Genomic DNA, 16300 nt, shown 5'->3' on the forward strand with positions numbered 1-16300 from the left:
ACTGGACACCTGGCCTGAATTGGCACAATATGCCTTACAGGAGCTCGCTTGCCCAGCTGCAAGTGTGCTATCGGAAAGAGTCTTCAGTGCAGCTGGATCAATCCTGACAGAAAAAAGGACCCGTCTGTCAACCCAAAATGTGGATGATCTAACCTTCATTAAAATGAACCACGCATGGGTTTCCAAGGATTTTGTCCCACCTTCCCCTGATGACACATAGGGTGACAGAAAAATGGCTTGCTTTGGTCCACCTCTTCCTGGGACTTGACCTATTTCACCTTTTGCATCAGCTGAATGTCCAACATCAACATATGCCACTTTCTAAAACTCCCTAACTGTGCTGCCTTCCCCCCCATGGCCGGGGTCACCACCTAGCGCACGACACCATGCGAGTGCCGTTGCCCTGGACAGGTGGGTAGGCCGACTCTTGGGCGCGGGCACTGGCACAGGGTCCTTCATAGTGCAATCAAGTGTCTCTGACGGTGGTGGTGCACACCCGCCGTCAGACACACCACCGTACTATGAGGGGCCCAGTGCCAGTACCGACGCCCCCGAGTGGGCCCCCCTTGCTTGGGCAGGGCCCCAGCATTTGCAATCTTTACCTCTCCCTGCTCCTCCGCTGTGTAGTCTGGGCCGTCAAATCCACACTGTGCCTGACACCGTCTGAGCCTGCCTCCTGATGTATAGACATATATTTTGAATGTGTACGCTATCCATACATGTTATCCGGGGATACGGTACCCTTTCTAACCTTTGTGCAATCACGTGCAATCCATACTGGGCCTAACACCGTCTGAGCCTGCCTCCTGATGTATAGACATATATTTTGAATGTGTACGCTATCCATACATGTTATCCGGGGATACGGTACCCTTTCTAACCTTTGTGCAATCACGTGCAATCCATACTGGGCCTAACACCGTCTGAGCCTGCCTCCTGATGTATAGACATATATTTTGAATGTGTACGCTATCCATACATGTTATCTGGGGATACGGTACCCTTTCTAACCTTTGTGCAATCACGTGCAATCCATACTGGGCCTAACACCGTCTGAGCCTGCCTCCTGATGTATAGACATATATTTTGAATGTGTACGCTATCCATACATGTTATCCGGGGATACGGTACCCTTTCTAACCTTTGTGCAATCACGTGCAATCCATACTGGGCCTAACACCGTCTGAGCCTGCCTCCTGATGTATAGACATATATTTTGAATGTGTACGCTATCCATACATGTTATCTGGGGATACGGTACCCTTTCTCACCTTTGTGCAATCACGTGTAATCCATACTGGGCGGGAGAACGGCTGGCGAGCTGTTAAGCAAGCTACAGCACCTGTGGTTTGCACACGTAAGTTTTTCATTTTTTCAGGAATGACGGTTAGGCCTAATTTCGGAACTGCGGTTGACCTGCACTTACTGGGAAATCATTGTTCGCGGGTAATAATTGTAATCAGTGATCCCCATCACTAACGTTGTTCAGCGGGTTATCTGCACCTGTAAGCGACAAACGCTGGCCTTTTCAGTGTAGCGCACATGCAGCCACGGACATGTAAGGGCATGACACACCAGTTATTGGCCAATCTCATGTGCCAGAGCCTCACGTGTCCCTCTAGTAAGCCGGACTCGGACCGCGGGGCATGACGGAGTCTCGTTCGTTAACGGAATTAAGCTTGCAATGTGTGCATCTGTTCTGTAGCTGGCATGGTTGAGGTTTCCCAGGTGGAGTCGAATTTAACCGTAGGCTCCACTCCTGGTGGTGCCCTTCTGGACATTCCTTTAAGGTTCAGCTTTGCAACCATACTGCCCACGTAAAACAAACACTTTGCCTTCATGAACGCTGTTTGGAGGGTCATGACTCGTGGGAATAACGCCGCCCAATCAGTTAACCTGCTAGAGAGATCCTTCGTTGCTCCCAAGCATGACATCACACTCCCTAGGAAGAAGGTAATGCCACTGTGGCGACCGTACTCCTGGGGGCGACACAAGTGCACTGATGCCCAGCCACTGCTCGATGAATCTGCTGGTACATTGACCCAGACCACTACATTCCCCTCGCACGCTACACGACCTGAATCTGACCCTGATGAAACACAGGTTACCCTTCCCATATACAGTTCCATCTTACACGGTGACAAAGAGGAAGCTGCAGATGAAAGTGCAGGTTCGGCCCACCCGCCATCAGACACACCACCGTACTATCAGGGGCCCTGTGCCAGTGCCGTCGCCAACGAGTGGGCCCCCCCTGCTTGCTCAGGATCACAGCACTTGCAAAGTTGAAATACTGTGCAGTGAGATGGAAGATGGGGACGACGAGGAGTCCAGACAAGTACAGGGATTCCCTAGCGAGGAGACTTATTTGATTGTTTTCAATGTTGGGACAGCAATTTTTGGGGAGCACTATACTCTGGAGAATGATAGATGGGGCCCACCATACACTGGAACATTCCAAAGGTGGACATCAGACACTGGAGCAGCATTTACAGGGCCCATTATACACTAGAGCATTAGAAATGGGGCCCATTATGTTTGGAGCATTATTTGGGCCCATAAGACAGTGGAGCTTCATCCATGGGGACCAACATATACTGTAGCATTATGTGGAGCTCATCATATACTGTTTCAAACATTATATGGGACCAATGATTCTGTATGGAGAAATAGATGGGCCTCGTCATGAGATGTAAAAAGTGAAGTATTTTTCATTGTACTATACTGCTATTTCTCTGCCGTATCGGAGCATGATGAGTTGTGGTATGTGTTAAAGGGGCGCTCTTTCGCCCAGGGCACATGAAAACCTGCAGCCAGCCCTCCCCCCCCCACAACTTTAGCCAAATAACCCCCATTTTTCAGTGCGTAACTTGTATTATGAAGTTAATTAAGGTTGACAAGCTTAAGTAAGAAGAATTGATGCTTTTGGCATTCAAATGGGCACTGTAGGTGTGTTTCCTGTCCTCCTCTCACTGCCGACTTTTATTCCCCATTGACTTACATTGGGTTTCGTGTTTCGGGACGACCCCGACTTTTCCCTATAATCGGACGATCTTGCTCGACCCGACTTTTGGAAAAGTCAGGTTTCATGAAACGAAACTCGACCCTAAAAAACCAAAAGTCACTCAACTCTAATGGTGACCAGCAGCTAGAAGAACATTCTGGGTCCACAGACACAGAAATGTTTGAAATAGAGGAACACAGTATTGTAACTGAGGAGCAAACTGAAGTTGCTTCAGATGAACAGCAACATGATAGTTTAGATGATCTTGTTGAAACTGTGTCAATATGTTCTTTCATTCATCACATGCGCTGTGTTGTTCATACGCTACAGCTGGCTATAAGAGACAGTCTGCAAGGACATGCTGCTGCACTGATTGGCAAGGTGAGAAAATTGGCTACTGTTGCCAGAACCCCTAAAGTTGACTCAATTTTGAAGAGACGTGCTGGAAAAGAGGCAATTATTGATCAAGCCACACGATGGGGCAGTACTTACTTAATGATTCAGCGCTTGGTTGAACTGAAAACCTTTCTTGTAGACATGGCTAACCCTCAACTGACGCTAAATGAAAGTCAGTGGAATCAGGTGACTGAGCTGGAAAAATTGCTAGAGCACCCATTTACAGTGACTAAAAAATTACAAGCAGAGGACTTAACTCCAGGTATTTTCTTAAAGGAGTGGAAGAACCTGATGTTTCGCCTGTCCCAAAGAGGGTTAATTGCAAGTGGCATTGCTACATCAATGAAACGGAGAGAGGAGCTACTATTACAAAATAACATTCTTTTGGCAGCTGTTTATGTAGACCCAATGCATCGGATTCTTCTAGATGATCAACAGCTAAGTAAAGGAAAAGAAGCTCTGTTTGAAATAGCAGTAAGGATGAAAGGGTTGCAGAACAGTCAGGAGGAACAAGAAGAATTTGGTCGTCCTGCCACATCTTCACCCTCATCATCAACTGATGAAGAATTTAATTTCGAAAAATATTTGGATCACAAGGACCGTGCAAAGCGTTCCCGCATAGAAGAAGAGTCATCCCCATCAAGGAACACAGCCAGTACATTTCAGCAGAATTTTTCATGTGCACTAAAAGAAATTGAGAAATTTGACCGTTCATCAAAAATAACAGTGCAACAAGCGATTCCTCTGTATCCTGACATTGTCAGAGATGTTGCCCGAGTGGTTACTGCTTTGCCACCAACACAAGTTAGTCTAGAGAGGTTGTTCTCTGCTCTCAAAATAATTAGATCAGATTTGAGGGCATCCATGAAGGAGGATCTGACAGAGGCAATACTTTTTCTGAGGACAAATTTATAGATTTGTTCTTATTAACTGCATAAAAGTGTTTATTGCATATTTACTTACAGTTTAGAAAAGTTTATAAAAGTTATTTGCTATATTCTAATTGTATTCTAATAAATGTAGTTTTTGCTCTAAGTGGTCTGATTACTTATATGATGGTGAGAAACTGAATAAGCACGATGTTTAATATTTTACAACAGTAAATTTGTTGTTATGAATTGGCCATTTATGAAGGAGTCGGAGCCGGAGTCGGAGCCGGAGCCGGAGTCGCAACTGTGGCTTACCGACTCCACAGCCCTGCTTCCTAGCACTAATCATGGTGGAGATCACCTCATGAGAGAAATCGGCTTGTGCTAAAATCCAGTATTCAACGGCCACGCCGTCAAAGACAGGGCCCTGGAGTTCTGGTGGTAAATCGGGCCCTGTGAGAGAAGATCCATGTGATCTGGAAGTCGCCAGGGAACATCGACGACAAGTTGAGCTAGTTCTGCGTACGATGCCCGGCGCGGCCAATCCAGTGCGACTAGGATCACTGATACCCCCTCTGCTCTGACTTTCTTGATGACCCTTGGAAGCAAGGGAAGAGGGGGGGAAAATGTACGGGAGTCGAAACCGGTGCCACGGAAGAACTAGGGCGTTTGATCCGATGGCGCATGGATCGCACGATCGGGCAATGAACCGGGGAACCTTGTTGTTTAGTCTTGAGGCCATGAGATCCACATCCGGAGTTCCCCAGCGATGGCAAATCTGCTGAAAGACTTCTGGATGAAGAGACCACTCTCCTGAGGCAAGGCCCTGGTGACTGAGAAAATCCACCGCCCAATTTTCTACCCCTGGGATGTGGATCGCCGAGATTGGCGAATGGTTGATCTCGGCCCAAGGGAGGATGTGACTCACTTCGAGCATGGCCATCCTGCTGCGGGGGTACCCCCCTGACGGTTGACATATGCCACAGCCGTGGCATTGTCGGATTGGATCCTGATGGGGTGACCTGCGAGATGGTGGAAACGCAGTAGGGCTACCCTGATCGCTCGTATCTCCAAGATGTTAATGGGGAGGCATGACTCTCAACTGGACAAATGTCCCTGTGCCGTGTGGTGGCGGAAAACCGCACCCCAGCCAAGAAGACTGGTGTCGGTGGTCACCACCAGCCATTGTACTGGGAGAAAGGACTTTCCTTGATTCAGGGAGGATTTCAGAGTCCATCACCTGAGGGTCTGTCTGACCCGCAGGGGCAGAAGGAACTGACAGTCTAGGGAGAACGGGTTCTTGTCCCAAGCCAACAGCAGCGCATGTTGCAAAGGGCGGAGATGGAACAGTGCGAATGGGACAGCTTCTATCGCTGCTACCATCTTTCCGAGAATCCCCATGCTGTAACGTATGGAGTGAGGAACTGGTCGGGAAAGACTCTGTGCTCCCTGTTGTAAGGCTCGGGCCTTTTCTGGAGGGAGAATGACCAAACAGCAGGAGGTGTTCAAGATCATTCCCAACACGGAAATCTGAGCCAGTGCTAGAGAAGACTTTTTGAAGTTTATCCTCCAACCCAGGTGAGAAAGCGTATTTACTGTGATACCTACATATTCTTCATGGGCTGGAAGGAACGGGCCCTTGATCGGTAGGTCGTCCAGATACAGAAGTACCACCACTCCCCGAGCGTGAAGAATGGCCATGACAGCCGCCACGACCTTGGTAAAGACTCTGGGGGCGGTGGCGAGTCCAAAAGGCAAGGCAACAAACTGGAAGTGTTCCTCGCGAATTGCAAAGCAGAGGAACTGTTGGTGGGATGGAAAAATTGGGATGTGAAGGTAAGCATCCTTGATATTGATGGATGCTAGGAACTCTCCTCTTTCCATTGAGGTGACGACTGAATGGAGAGATTCCATCCTGACATCCTGAATCGCCATACCCTTACAAACTGATTTAACAGCTTGAGGTCCAGTATGGGACACATCGTTCCGTCCTTCTTCGGAACCACAAAAAGGTTTGAGTAAAGACCCTTGAACCTTTCATCTTGAGGGACCGGAATGACTCCATCCCTTTGCAGCGCATGTACGGCCTGAAGGAAAGCTGTTGTCTTTGTTTTTGGGTTTTTTTTTTTGGGGGGGGGGGGGGGGGAGACCGGAAAAAAACGTGTCGGGGGAAGAAAACTATTTTCTCTCCGGAGGACACCAGCTCTCTGACCCACTTGTCGTGGACGACCGCGAGCCAGACCTGACTGAACGAAAGTAGATGACCGCCTACTTTGTTGGTGTCCGCCGGATACCGCAACAAGTCATTGTGTATAGGATCTATGGGATCTGGCTCCCTTAGTTCCAGATGCCCTTGGCCTGTGTTTCCAGGCACAGATAGGTCTGTATGAGACCTGAGAATCTCTGTCTCCACGCAGGTTCTGACCTGATCCAGAAGAGAAGGTTATGGAGGACCAACTGGAATTGTTGCGAAAAGGCCAAAAACAAGTCGGTTGTCGATTCCAAAACGACCGGACTGGCCTTTGCTGAGGAAGGAATTTGCTCTTCCCCCCGGTAGCGTCAGAAATGAGCTGATCCAGTTTCTCTCCAAATAGGCGACCAGTTTGATAAGGCAGAGAAGTCAACGATCTTTTGGAAGCGGAATCTGCCCGCCAGTCATGGAGCCATAGGGCCCTTCTAATGGAGACTGCATTTGCGGCTGCCTGTGCAGCGCAATTGGCGGCATCTAAAGAAGCGTCCACTACAAAGACTCCTGCGTGAACTGAGTGGCGAGGCTGGCTGCCTCCGGAAGGTTTCTATCCTGAATGGCTGTGACTAACACCTCTGCCCAAGCGGCCATAGCCTTAGCCACCCAAGTCGCCGCGAAAGATGGAAAGAATGCCGCTCTTGAAGCCTCAAAAACTGAGCGAGCAAGGTAGTCAATTTGACAGTCAGAGGGGTTTTTGACTTAAGACCCGTCAGAAAAGGATAGAAGCGTTTTGGAAGCAAGACGCGATGTAGGCGGATCCACAGAAGGGGATTGTAACCAATCCTTCATAAGATTTGGAGCAAAAGGATATCTAGCCTCAATAGGCTTTTGACCTGAGAACTGTTTATGTGGCCGGTCCCTATGTCTCTGGACAATGCCCTTAAACTCAGTATGGCTGGCAAATACCCTGCGCACGTTTAGTCTTCTTAAAGGACACGTGTTCTTGAGCGGAAATATTTTCCTCGTCCAACGTCAGAATCTTGTTGACCGACTCTATAAGAGAATCAAGCGATTCTTGGTCATTCGCGGGGTCATGAGGTAATGACGTGTCAGATTTGTATTCAGAGTCATGTTTGCTGCGAACATTAGGAGAGGGAGAACGAGAGACAGAACTTGCAGATGCCGAAGCACGAGCGTGATCAGGGGACGCGTCATGGGACCGTTTTCTAGAAAACAGACCATCTCTTGACCGATTACGGTCCCTGCTGGTGGACGGTTCCCGACCGTAGCCAGAGCCTTCCGCGGCCGGCAAAGAGACATTCGGACTTAAAGAGGAGTCCCGGAGGGTGTCTAAAGCCTTGGTCAGGGACTCCACGGACCGTGACAGGGACGCATCCCACTCAAGGGGACTAAACTCAGATGGCATGGTGGCAGACGGCAGATGGCGTTTGAGCACAGGCCGGGTCACAATTTGTGCATAATTGAGTAGTTTGGGCACTGGGCAAGGCAGTATTGCAAGTGACACAAGAGGTAAAGAACGCAATGTGCGTCTTGGTATCCTTTTTGGCTTCCTTAGATTGAGACATAGTGACCCCAAAAGGGTTACAGGCAGAGCATGGGCTGCAGATAGTGTGAGCGTGCAGAGAAGCGGTTAAGCTTCTTCCTGAGGCAGATGCAGCTTACCTAAGGTCCTGATGCTGTGTCCCCAGGATAGCGGTCGGTGGCCCTGCGGCATCGCTTGGCACTGTCAGTCAGTGCGCTCTCCGCCGCAGCAGGCTGGTGAGAAAAACATATGGCCCCTCAGAATAACAGGGCGCTTCTCGTTCAGAGCGAGAAGCGCCAGGGATGTGGGCGGCAGCCCCAGCGGTGGGCAGCGCCATGTAAATTGCGGCCTAGTCCGGCTGAAAAGCCGGGGACTAAATTTCTGGGCCTGCCGACTCTGAGCCCTGACTGAAAGCAAAACTAGGGGACCGCAACGGGGCACCGATATACCGCTGCTGGCACTAAGTCAACGCTTCTCCCAGGGACCAGGACCCGACCGCGTACCTCCATTGCAGGTGCTCATGCAGGGACACGCTGTCCGTGGCCCAGCTGCCAGATCTCATCCTCCTGGGTGATGTAGCATAGCAGGAGGAGGTCTTAAAGGTATATACCTCAATCCATCCTCCCTATAGACAGGGGGATGGAGAGGCCATGGGGTTGAAGCTGGCCATCAGGTGGGGTCTCTGGCATATGCGACATGCTCTGTGCGCTCGCCTTCTTTGTCAGTGTGGGGTTATCGGAACCGTCGCCCCAGAGAATCAGATATGCCCCAGTCATCGCAGGAGAGGGTACGGGGAGATATACTCCGCGTTCTCGCCTATTGTTGGTTTGGGGGAAGAACAAACCCTTGATAGGAATCCGTCACCCCCTTTGCTCCGTTAATTAAAAAATAAAAGTTTACAGAAAAATATTCCAAAATTGAAAATAAAAACGGTGGGGTCTGAAACCAGACTCAAGTGCCTCCTACAGACACTAAGCAAAAACTGGGAAAATCTCAGCCAGTGATAGGGTGTATACTGCAGAGGAGTTAATTTTTTGTGTTCGCTTAGTGTCCTCCTAGTGGCAAGCAGCATAACACCCATGGGTCCTGTGTCCCCCAATGAGGCATAGGAGAAATGTTATTTATTAACTATTTTGTGTGACATGGCTGATTTAAGGGCATAAGAATTAAAAGTTTGAAAATTGCTAAATTTTTGCCAAATTTCCGATTTTTTTTCCACAAAATAAACCTTCAGTTATATCAAAGAAACCTAACCACTACCATGAAGTACAATATGTCACAAACAATCTCAGAATCAGCAGGATCCATTGAAGCGTTCCAGAGTTATTACCTCATAAAGTGACAGTGGTCAGAATTGGAAAAAAACTGGCCTGGTCAAGAAGGTGAAAACAGGCTTCAGAGTGAATGTGTAACCTGCAGATATGTTGTTAATCTGCAAATTAATAGCTTTCTGACACTATGCCGCACCTGGGAACCCAGTTGCAGGGAGGAAATTAACTTTATGCTCGATCTTTCAGTCACAGGGGTGGCACCAACACAGTTTCAGTTAACGTATAGAAAGCAATGGGTGTAACTACGCCCCAGCACTGACGATGAGCAAGCTATCAGTCATGACTCTAGAAAGGTCGAGTTCCAGTGACCGTCACCCCACTCACAACCCCCCCCCTCCCCCAGCGTTCCCCCTTACTACTTCTAACAAAGAATACACAACACGTTCAAGTATGGATAGTGATGGCCACAGCAGCCAACTTTTATTAATAATTAAGACACTTGGTGGGCCTCCATCGAAGCTATCACTATCCTGGTCTGGTAATTGAGCCGCCATTGGCATTGCCTCTTCCCTCCCAGCCGCACTTCCAGTGGCATCTTTTCCTGCTCGGAAGCACCATGAATCGAGGGAAGAGGTTGCCTCCACCGTTAACCTGTAATCGACTACCGTCGTCGGGTACCTACTTATCTTTGTTATGCACCCAACTACCATTGCCGAGTGCCCCTGTAATGTGACCCCGACTTCCTTGTTGGGCATCACCCACTTCTCACCAGACCACCAACACATAACCATCCAATAAGGGGGATCCTCGCAATGCCAGAATCCCCTACTTTCTCATTTTATTCAACAGCTTCGAGGGCCCACCAATGCGACAGCGAGAGCGACTTGACCCTTTCAAGTGCTCGAGACCCCACCAACTCTTACTGCTGTAGCCCTCTGATCCACAATTCCGTCCCCCTTGCATTCAGGTGTACCCTGTCTGCCAACCAGTAGTCTTCTATAGACTCTAACCCCACATAGCGTATTGCCACTCCCCCTCTCCGGATTACCCACTTGGCTATCTCCTTGTTGATTTTAAGACGGGCCTTGTCAATTCTCTTAGTTGAACGGACCCCCCCTCCAATTCCTTCTGGGTACCATATCAGACCACACTACTTTCATATTTAGGCACATCCACCCCAACCACCTCAGATCCTTCTTTATATTGATAACCAGTCCCTTTCCCGATCTACTTCCCAAGTCATTACCCCCCACATGTAATACTAAAAATATCCGGGGCTCCTTAAAGGTACACTGCCTGACAAAACTCGTGAAGCATCCGCCCTCACGTCAAACCCCTGTACCCCATCCACCTTATCACCGCCCTTCCCTTTGAGCAACCCAACCGTCCTTCTGTCAGCCTGCCACGCTCCCCAAAAACATAGGAATGTCCTAGTATCCAGATCACAATTGGGACTTGTCCTGTAATAGAATCAAAAGAAATTAGTGAGATGTCCCTTGTCCCCGGTGTGTGCTTCGCTCATGTCCACTGGGTCACACGTAGGTTCTGTACCGAAGCGACTCCCATCGACCAATCCTCCTTATTACCTCTGGGCTGAGCCCTCCCACCGCTGCTTCGGTTGCAGCCCCAATGCAGAAAGAGTGGCCCGCGTAATTGACGGGGTCCACGCCAGCCTTCATCAGGTACGTTTGAAACACTCTAAGGAACTGGTACCTAGATAGAAAGGACGATCTTCATGACACAGCAACGGTCCACATTGCCGTGGCCTGGTGCCTATAAGTCCCCTAAAACACTTTACGGGACCCATAACAGCATCTCCTGCTTTGCCTATTAGCACCGTATTTCCTTTCTCCATCTGGTCTGTTTTCGATTTTCTAATCCACAATTCTAACTCCCCCTTGAGTAACCATGATGTCCTCCGCTGAAATGCCTCCCAGTTTGGTCCTGCCTGGTGCTATTAATTCCCCTATTCTCATTGCCCTGAAGAATGCCAATGAGAAAGCCATTCTAAACAGGCCTGTCTCGAAGCATGACCTGCCAACCGCCTCTAATTGCCTAGGTTCTCCAATAAGCCGAAAGACACTGGCCGCCTGCTATCCTTCCGGCCTTTTCCTCTTCGAAAACCCATTACGGCCTGTACCCCCAAAAGATTCTTTGTCAAGTCTGTTCTGTTCCTCGATTTAAACCCAAACGCTAACCCTGCCATTACCTTATTCAGCTTGGCCACCGACCACTTACCTTCTTCCACCTGCCTCACTCTCATCAATAAAAACCCCTATCTCACTTGTCCCGCCCACTCCTCTCATAATCCCCATGCCCATCGACAGGCTGCCCAAGTGCTACTTGCAACGGATGACCTGATCAGCTGCTCGACCACCCTGATGCCACACTCAAAAGTCCGGGAGGGCACGGTAGGCCTTGTTCTTCTGCTTCCGGGGCCAAGGCCTGAAAACGCTCCCCCGGAAATGAGAAAGTGCATCAGCTACTGAGTTACATTTGCCAGGGACATGGGAGGCTGTAAAATGAGCCTTAATAGATAAACATTGCAGCACTAGCTGACGCAACACCCTAATAACTGGTGGGGAGGCGGTGATGTTGTTTATGGTCATTACCACGCCCATGTTGTCGCATTTAAACCGCACTTGTAGCTGTGACAACAAGAGGGGGTCCTCCTTTCCATGACCGTTGGGCTGACCCACAGGGACCACTATAATTATTACGATTTTTTCTTCCTGGACCAAGCCATTGCCATGTAATAGAAAAAATTATGCTGAGCGCACCAAAACATCGGACTATACCCATTAGTCACCGAGCCCTGTGTTGACTCATTCCTCACCCACCATATTACTTAAATTATGGGAATTCATATAGGATAAATATAAAGACCCCGATCATGGCTCTGCCCGCCCTAAGTAATGGCCGACACTGTTGTGTTTTTGTCCCTTCTAGCCCTCAATACTGGCTAGCATGGTTGTTTCCATGGTTCTGCCTGCCCTCAGTAATGGCCGGCACTTTTATTTATGGCTCCGTCTCTTGGCTGCAGCACTGACTGTACCAATTCAACACAGAGCCTTTATCTGACCAATTACCCACCCATCTTATTCCTTATATACTGTGATTACAAATGGGATAAGGCTCCAGGTAAACTCTTCCCGACAGCACTATACACTATCATAGGCAATGTACATAAGCGAATGGTGGGCATATAGCATAATGGTTAAGGTACTCTAATGACAATGCATCAGCACTAGGAGGAGCCATCAAGCAGGGCACAATATAAAAACTAAATGGGGCCATAAATACAGGGGACAGCCCTATACAGGCTTATAAAGGTCCAAGAGGTGTGCAGCCATATTTACTTGGCTTCTGGAGTATAGATATATCATGTATATACCAAGGTAGCATTATGATTCTGGGGTCCAACTACACATACAGATGAAGTGCCATACATACTGAAATCCACCCATATACTGTGGGACTCCTATAAATTCCTGGGTACAACTATACATATAGATGAAGTGCCATACATACTGAAGTCCACCCATATACTTTGGGACTCCTAAAATTTGGTGGTACAACTATACATATAGAGGAATTGCTATACTTACTGGGGTACACTTGTATACTCAGGAGGTATGAGATATATTGGGTGAATGCTATATATGCCAGTGTACAGCCATATATATAGTGAGGTGCAGCTATACTCAGGGGTACAACCTATATAGGTGAAGTGAATATATTCCCGGCCGCATTGGCATGGATAGATAACATGCGGTGTATACGAATTCTAAGTGTACAGCACAGGGCAGGATGCTAAACCCAGGTACTACATGGAAGGAAAGAATCTTGCCTTTTCCTTGGCTGCATCAACAATTGCCCTTTACAGCTTCCCCACCCTGCACAAACTGATGCTCCTCCTTCTCTTCCTGCTAGCACCATGTCATTCTATCCTTTCACATCTCCCCCAGGAATGTGTGTGTAATCCCCCTCCCCCGCATAAAGCCTGGTGGGACTGTTTCTCGTCGTCAGCTTTCTGCGGCGCTTCCTGTGGAGAGACGAGCGACGAGCCGGGCGGGAGGACGCAGGATCGCCTAGTGTGACAGGTAAGTAGCGACCCCCGACCCCTGCGATGTCGCTGGTGAGATCTGCCTGTGTGGCAGCTCACTAGCGACCACTTAGCGATGCACCAGCGATCGTGACCGCGTCATAACGCTGGTCGGGATCGCTGGTACATCGCTAAGTGTGACAGTACCTTAAGACTGTGTTCACACACAGCGTTTTTTTAGCGGTATTTTTAGCAGATTTTCCAATAAAACCGCTAAATATAAGCTTCCCATTCATTTCTATGCATTTTGCACTTTTTGTGCATACTGATGCGTTTTTTACTGCGAAAAAAACACTTTGCGGTAAAAATCACAGCATGCTCATTAATTTCGCTGATTTTTCCGCGTTTCCGGCTATTTCTATGCGTCTTAAAAACGCGAGGAAAAAATACATAAAAAACGCACATTTTTTGCGCAAAAACCGCGCAGAAAAAAACGTGCGGTTTCTGGGAAGGGAGGCAGGTTTTTCAGCAGAAATTTTCTGCTACGTGTGCACATAGCCTAAGTAATAGCGTCTCCTCAGTAATGGCGCTATGTTATAGTATATACATAACTGTACCCCATACGCTACACTGAATTATCAGACATATCAGCAATGCATTATGTAAAAACATCTGTAGGTCTGCCACACATTATACAAAAGCATATATATATATATATATATATATACACACACACACACACACACACACACACACATATATATACATACTGGCCGTGTCCTACAATTGGCCATGGATGATCCAGAAATATCTAGATAATGGAATATCGATATATCAGCCATGAATCCTACAGCAATATGTATATACCATTGTGTATTATGTGTATTATACACAGTGTCTATGATAATAATAATATGTAACGATATTAATAGATACCGTATTTTTCGGACCATAAGACGCACTTTTTTCCCAAAAAATTTTGGGGGAAAGTGGGGGGTGCGTCTTATGGTCGCAATATACTCACCTCCGGGGCTCTGCGGTGCGGTGGTGGCAGCGGGCGGGGCTCTGCGGGGCGGTGGTGGCTGCGGGCTGTGCTCCGATGCAGGGGCGGCGGCTCCGCCGGCATTTCCTCCAAGCCCGGAGGCCCCCCGCACATCCCTTGCTTGCCGCCACCATTTTGCGGTGGCCTCCGGGAACATGGACGCCGGGAAGATGGCCGCCGGTCCGGGGACGGCGCATGCGCGGCTTCAGATCTCGTCCCGGCATCCATGTTCCCGAAGGCCACCGCAACATGGCGGCGGCCAGCAAGGGATGTGCGGGGGGCCTCCGGGCTTGGAGGAAATGCCGGCGGAGCCGCCTCCCCTGCACTGGAGCACAGCCCGCCGCCACCACCACCCTGCAGAGGCCCACCTGCCCCAGCACAACTGCCCCAGCCTCAGGACAGCTGCCCCAGCCCCACACAGCTGCCCCAGCCTCAGGACAGCTGCCCCAGCCTCAGGACAGCTGCCCCAGCACCGTTGCCCCTGCCCCAGCACAGCTGCCCCAGCCTCAGGACAGCTGCCCCAGCCTCAGGACAGCTGCCCCAGCACAGCTGCCCCTGCCCCAGCACAGTTGCCCCAGCCCCAGCGCAGTTGCCCCAGCCCCAGCGCAGTTGCCCCAGCCCCAGCGCAGCTGCCCCAGCCCCAGCGCAGCTGCCCCAGCACAACCAACCTGCCCCAGCACAGAGCCGCCACCGCACGAGCCTGGACCGCTGAATGACCCCTGTGACGGATCCCTTCCCTGGTAAGCTGAATTCGGACTGTAAGACGGACCCCCATTTGACACATTATTATTTTTTTCCCTATTTTCCTTCTGAAAATTGGGGTGCGTCTTATAGTCCGAAAAATACGGTAGTTATATTGATATAGACATATAAATACATAAACCAAGACCCATATATAGTATAGTTATAATACAAAATGTATATCTGCCCAGTAATATTTGTGATACATCTGCTATATATTACACAGCAGTGTCTATATATCAGCCATAATAGTCCAATATTATCTATGTCGTATTGGGGAAGTTATTTAAAAACGTATCTATACAAGCGCCATGCACCGTAATGTGGTATCTATATATACCCCTGCACTAAATTGCAGTATATACATATATGCCATGCATTTTATTGAAGAATCACATACATTCACCATGCACTACATTGCAATACAAATATATAACTGCTATGCACTCTAATGCAGTATCTATATATGACCGCCATGCACCAAATTACAATATCTATCAATACCCCATGCACTATATTGCCGCATCTATAGCTACACCATGCTCCACGTTTCAGTACCAATATATACACCATATAGCAGTATATATCTGCTATGAATAATAGGGCAGTAATCCATGACAAAACCCATGCAGTACATAATATAACAGCACCGTATATACTATATATATATATATATATATATATATATATATATATATATATATATATATATATATATACACACACACACACACATACACACACATATCTATCACGTCTGCAGCCATGCCACAAGCACACAAGATGCCATGTGGGGGATAAATATCCTTGAGGAGAAAGATGTCCCAGGATATAATTTTATATATATATATATATATATATATATATATATATATATATACACACTCACTGGCCACTTTATTAGGTACACCTGTCCAACTGTGTGTTAAGACTTAATTTCTAATCAGCCAATCACATGGCGGCAACTCAGTGCATTTAGGCATGTAGACATGGTCAAGACAATCTCCTGCAGTTCAAACCGAGCATCAGTATGGGGAAGAAAGGTGATTTGAGTGCCTTTGAACGTGGCATGATTGTTGGTGCCAGAAGGGCTGGTCTGAGTATTTCAGAAACTGCTGATCTACTGGGATTTTCACGCACAACCATCTCTAGGGTTTACAGAGAATGGTCCGAAAAAGAAAAAAAATCCAGTGAGCGGCAGTTC

This window comes from Dendrobates tinctorius, unplaced genomic scaffold (genome assembly GCF_039654945.1).
Source record: "Dendrobates tinctorius isolate UK_male_01 unplaced genomic scaffold, ASM3965494v1 ptg000016l, whole genome shotgun sequence".
Taxonomy (NCBI): domain Eukaryota; kingdom Metazoa; phylum Chordata; class Amphibia; order Anura; family Dendrobatidae; genus Dendrobates; species Dendrobates tinctorius.